The sequence below is a fragment of the Miscanthus floridulus genome, chromosome 19 (genome assembly GCF_019320115.1).
Source record: "Miscanthus floridulus cultivar M001 chromosome 19, ASM1932011v1, whole genome shotgun sequence".
NCBI lineage: Eukaryota > Viridiplantae > Streptophyta > Magnoliopsida > Poales > Poaceae > Miscanthus > Miscanthus floridulus.
In genome coordinates, this window is record NC_089598.1 from 44,166,810 (window position 1) to 44,172,809 (window position 6,000).

The following is a 6,000-nucleotide window of genomic DNA, read 5'->3' on the forward strand; positions in this document are numbered from 1 at the left end:
CTAACATAATTAACCAATGTTCTATTTAAAACTTGCAGGTGACAGGTAATCACCCTACTTTCATCGTTCTACGCATAGCTAAGCAAAACTAGGCAGATACGAGTTTAAAACTGGTAATATGGTAAATATGGAATAACAAGGTTGGTAATGCACCAATTGGGTTTTCACTTGACTCCTAATCACTTAATGCAGTAAAGAGAAGCGAAAGCGAAATCAATTTGTAAAATACAAGGTAGGGTTGTATGCATCCGGGGCTTGCCTTCGTTGACGGAAAAGTCTGGCTCCTGCGACGTTACACAAGTATTCGATCCGACCTCAACAGACGGATTAACCTCCTCGACAACTTGATTAACTACCACGTTTTCACCTTCGTTCACTACACGTAATAACAATGCCATGTTTAACATGATGCGGAATACGAAACATGATGCTCGATGATGGATACAAAAATTAAGAATTTGAATACAACTTTCCTTCGCGGTACAGTTGCAAGTCAAACAAACTAAATCTTTTTCGTAACACATACATCAATTGCCAAGGATCATTATCAACTAATGACCCAAGGTCATCACTCAATCCAAAATTTCAAACAAAACCTAAATCATTAAAGGTTACTATTTGCTTTTATGAATTAATTATTTAATTCAAAATTATGAAATAAATCAACTTATTCTAATTGAGCTCAAAATTTTAGTACATGTTCATCACATGATAACTAAGTGGCAAAACAATTTTCATAATTTTTGGATAATTAATTAAGCCTAGAAAAATCATGGAAAGTCATTTATTAATTAATTGAGCAATTTTTATCATACCCCAAAAATACTGAAAATCAATATTTCAAATTTTTGTTATATAATATACATCATAGAGAATTCACACAAAAATTTTCATAATTTTTGGAGCTCTAAATAATTCTACACAAAAATAACAAAAATAGACACTATTCATACAAATCTGAAAATAGAAAAATCCATTTGAACGCTGAGTCACTGACAACCCGACCCCACCTGTCATCCCTAACCTCCGACGTTGACTACGGCAGCGACGGCTCTGACCGGCGATTTCTCGCCGACGGTGAGATCACCGGCGATGGCTAACATACCAAAATGATCACCAAGTCTAGGCGCGTCGATTGAGGTCCCTATCAGCACTGATTACGGCCCTAAACTAGCTCGTCGTCGACCATGGCGGACGCGGTGGCACGGCAGCGCTACGCCGGCGGTGTGCGACCGGTAGAGCTCAAATAAGGGATCCAGGAAGCACCAGTGGCTCACCCCGAACGCGTTGAAGCAAGGAGCGAGGTCGGAGAAGCAACGAAGGGGCGTGACGACGATCACGGGGATCACGGCGGAGCAAAACGTCGTCGGCGATGGTGTACCGGCGACTGCAGTGATCAAAATGAGCAACCAGCTATGGATTAAGTACTACAGCATCGAGACGAAACAGAATCAGTCAAAATCAGGGACGAAGATACACCGTGGAGCTCTAGCCGCGGCGAATCACGCTCGGCGGAGGAGTTGCCGGCCGCGAGGAAGAAGGACGCGGACAGCGGATTCTCGGCAAAATCAGTCGACCATAGTTGGCTGGGTGGATGCGCAAGAGAAAGACAGAACTGGAATAGCCTTTACCGAGACGACAACGGCGCTAGGGAGATGATGCGAGCTCGCCGGAGCGATGACAACGACGGCGGCGGTGAAAACAGAGGAAAGGAGCGGGGGCAAACGGCGACGGCTCTGGTTATAAAGGATGGCCAGGAAGCTCAAGGAAGCTATGCAGGAGACGTCTCCACGCCAGCACAAAGCTGAGGACGTCCACGTGAGCGCCTGGAAGCGAACCGAAGGTCGCCGGCGGTGTAGCCTCGGCGGTGGACACTGTTCACAGTATTTACAAGTTTGCCATTCGCCAAAATTCACAAATTACTCCCAAATTTTCATAACAACTCAAAAATCTCCAAAAACAAAAGCTGTTCAAAATCAAAAGTTCTACAACTTTGCTTTTATAACCATCTCCTAATTCGGTCTAGATTTTGAAATGAACTTTTGAATTTGAATAGGGAAATTTAACGAATTACGCCTTTTTGAATTACTCAAAATTTTTCTAAACAACTTGAAAAACTCCAAAAATAAACTTTGCTTAACTAGTCAAGCTCTACACTTTTGCTTTTGTGATCAACCCCAAATTATGCTTAGATTTTGAAATGGATTTTCAGGGTAGGATTTAAATGCTGAAAAGCGGGGTTTTCTCGAAAAATTCAAAATCCAAACAAACTTTGAATTTAAGTCAAACAATACAATTCAACACATACCACATGAATATAAACTTGTTTTAGTGTATGCATCTCAAAGTTTTCACCAAATGCCAAATGATTTGCAATGCATATGATGGCAGGTCAGGTTTTAATATTTTAAACACCCGAGGTGTTACAATCCTTCCCCCTAAAAGAAATCTCGCCCCGAGATTCAAAGCCATAGAGTAAGTAATGGAAAAGGAAATGTGTCGTGAAAACACATACCAAATCTGTCCATAAAACAGCTGAGGTCCCTTTACAAAACACAACTTGTACAACCGAACTCAACTAATATTACTCTATTCTATATTGACGCTAGAAACTCTGGAAACTTTTCTAACAAGTAATCTTCTGATTCCCAAGTAGCTTCCTCTTCTGAATGTTGATTCCATTGTATTTTATAGAACTTGATTGTCCGTCTTCGAGTAACACGATCTTTCTAATCTAACACTCAGATAGGATATTCGGAATAAGTTAAATCCGGTTTTAGTTCCACTCCTTCAACTTCCACATTCTGTTCAGGCACTCGGAGACACTTCTTCAATTGAGAAACATGGAACACATCATGCACAGCTGTGAGATGTTCAGGTAATTTCAAGCGATATGCCACTTTTCCATACCTCTCCAAAATTTGATATGGTCCAATGTATCGGGGTGCCAACTTTCCTTTAACACCAAAACGAGTAACTCCATTCATTGGTGATACTTTCAGATATACAAAATCTCCTTTGTTGAATACCAATGGTCTCCATCGTCTATCCGCATAACTCTTTTGGCGGGACTGAGCTATCTTCAGATTACTCTATATTTGCCTAACCTTGTCTTCTATTTCTTTCACAAGGTCAACTCCAAAGAATCTTCTCTCTCCTGGCTCAGACCAACTCAATGATGTTCTGCATCTATGACCATAGAGTGCTTCAAATGGAGCCATTCTAATACTTTCCTGATAACTATTGTTGTATGAGAACTCGGCTAAAGGTAAGCACTCATCCCACTTATTGGAATAGTTAAGGACACAACATCTTAACATATCTTCAAGTACTTGATTGACTCTTTCAGTCTACCCATCAGTCTGCGGATGATAAGCTGTACTATACAGAAGTTTGGTACCTAACGAAGCATGTAAGTGTTTCCAAAAGTTGGAGACAAACTGTGTACCCCTATCTGACACTATAGTTTTTGGTACTCCATGGAGACTCATGATTCTTACCAAATACATCTTGGCATATTGGATCATAGGATATATTGTCTTAATAGGAAGAAAATGTGCTGACTTAGTGAGTCGATCTACAGTAACCCATACTGAGTCAAATCCCTTTGATGTCTTGGGTAGACCAACAATAAAATCCATACTTATGTCCTCCCACTTCCAAGATGGAATAGGCAATGGTTGTAATTCACCAGCAAACCTCAAATGTATAGCTTTCACCTTTTGACAAGTATCACACTTCGCTATATATCTTGCAATCTCTATTTTCATTTTAGTCCACCAGAATCTTTGCTTCAAATCATGGTACATCTTGTTGCTTCCCGGATGGATAGATAACCTAGTAGCATGTGCCTCATCTAGAATTGACTGCCGCAACTCAGGAACTTTTGGTACCACCAGGCGATCCTTGAACCATAACACATCTTCATCATCTATGCTAAAGCATTCCGCTTTTCCATTCTTGACTTTTTCCTTGATATGGGCTATACCCTTGTTTTCCTTCTGAGCAGCAATAACTTGATCTCGAATAGTAGCTTCAACAATTATGTTGGTCAAACTTCCTTGTTGAATTACTTCTACATTCAACTTCTCCATTTCTTGGCATAAATTCAAACCCATTGTTCTCACTGTCAGACAATTGCAATAACTTTTGCGACTAAGGGCATCTGCAACCACATTTGCTTTACTCGGGTGATAATGTACTTCCAAATCATAATCCTTAATCAGTTCTAACCATCTTCTTTGTCGCATATTCAACTCTGACTGAGTAAAGATATACTTTAGGCTCTTGTGGTCTGTATACATATGACACGTATTACCAAGCAGGTAATGTCGCCAAATCTTTAGAGCATGAACCACAGCTGCTAACTCCAGATCATGAGTCGGATAGTGTTCTTCATGCTGCTTAAGTTGCCTGGACGCATAGGCAATGACTCGGCCTTCTTGCATCAACACACATCCAATACCAATACCTGAAGCGTCACAATAAACATCAAATGGCTTCTCGATATCCGGTTGAGCTAACACTGGCGTAGTAGTCAACAGCCTTTTTAAAGTCTGGAAAGCCTCTTCACAATCTGATGACCAGACAAACTTGACTTGGTTCTTCAACAATTCAGTTATAGGTTTTGATACTTTAGAGAATTCTAGAATAAACCGACGGTAATACCCCGCCAATCCAAGAAAACTCCGAACTTGATGAACTGTGGTTGGCGGTTTCCAATCAAGCACATCTTTCACTTTGCTAGGATCAACTGCAACTCCTTCAGCTGACAAGACATGTCCAAGAAATTGTACTTCCTTAAGCCAAAAATCACACTTGCTGAACTTGGCATATAGTTGATGTTCTCTCAAGCGGGTCAGAACAATTCTGAGATGTTCCGCATGTTCTTTCTTATTCTTGGAATACACTAGAATGTCATCAATAAACACCACTACAAACTTGTCTAGCTCAGGTATGAATACTGAGTTCATGAGATACATGAAATGAGCTGGAGCATTTGTTAAACCAAAAGACATTACCAAGTATTCATATAATCCATATCTTGTGGTAAATGCCGTTTTGGGAATATCTTCAGGCTTTATCTTAATTTGGTGATACCCTGATCTCAAATCTATCTTGGAGAAAACTTTGGCTCCAGCCAATTGATCAAAAAGCAAATCTATCCGAGGTAATGGATACTTATTCTTAATGGTCACTTCATTCAACGGACGATAGTCAACACATAACCTCAGGGTCTCATCTTTCTTTTTCACAAAAATTGCCGGACATCCCCAAGGTGAGGAACTAGGTTGGATAAACCCCTTCTCAATCAATTCTTGTAACTGAGTCTTCAACTCGGCCAATTCCTTAGGTGGCATCCTATAAGCTCTCCGAGAAATCGAAGCTATTCCAGGTTGTAACTCTATGTTAAACTGTACATCCCTATCAGGTGGTAGACCGGGTAGATCTTCAGGAAACACATCCGGAAATTCACACACTACCGGAATATCTCTAATCTCCTTGACAGCAGTTGCACAAATCTTGCCCACTAATCTCCTTAGGGTTGGAAGTTGGATGAGAAGTTGAGAATTACTATCAGGCAAACTTACTCTTAAAGTCCTATTCAAAGCATCTATAACAGCCTTATGCTGATACATCCAATTCATTCCCAAGATTACATCTATATCTTGATCCTTAAGGATAATCATGGTAGTGGGAAAAATATGCCCACCCAGGTTTACAGGTACCTGGTATACCATTTCCTTAGTACACAGACGTCCCCCGGGCGACTGTATAAAGAAACTTTCCTTTGTTGTCCCAATTGAAATTTCATACTTCATGACAAATGTTCTATTGATGAATGAATGCGATGCGCCAGAATAAAAAAGTATAACTGCAGGGTGATTGGCAACAGGAAACATACCCATCATCACTGGCTCTCCTTCAGGAATTTCCCCAGCTTGAATATAAAAAACCCTTCCTATCTTCCTCTCATCTTTGCCCTTCTGAGCATTCTGA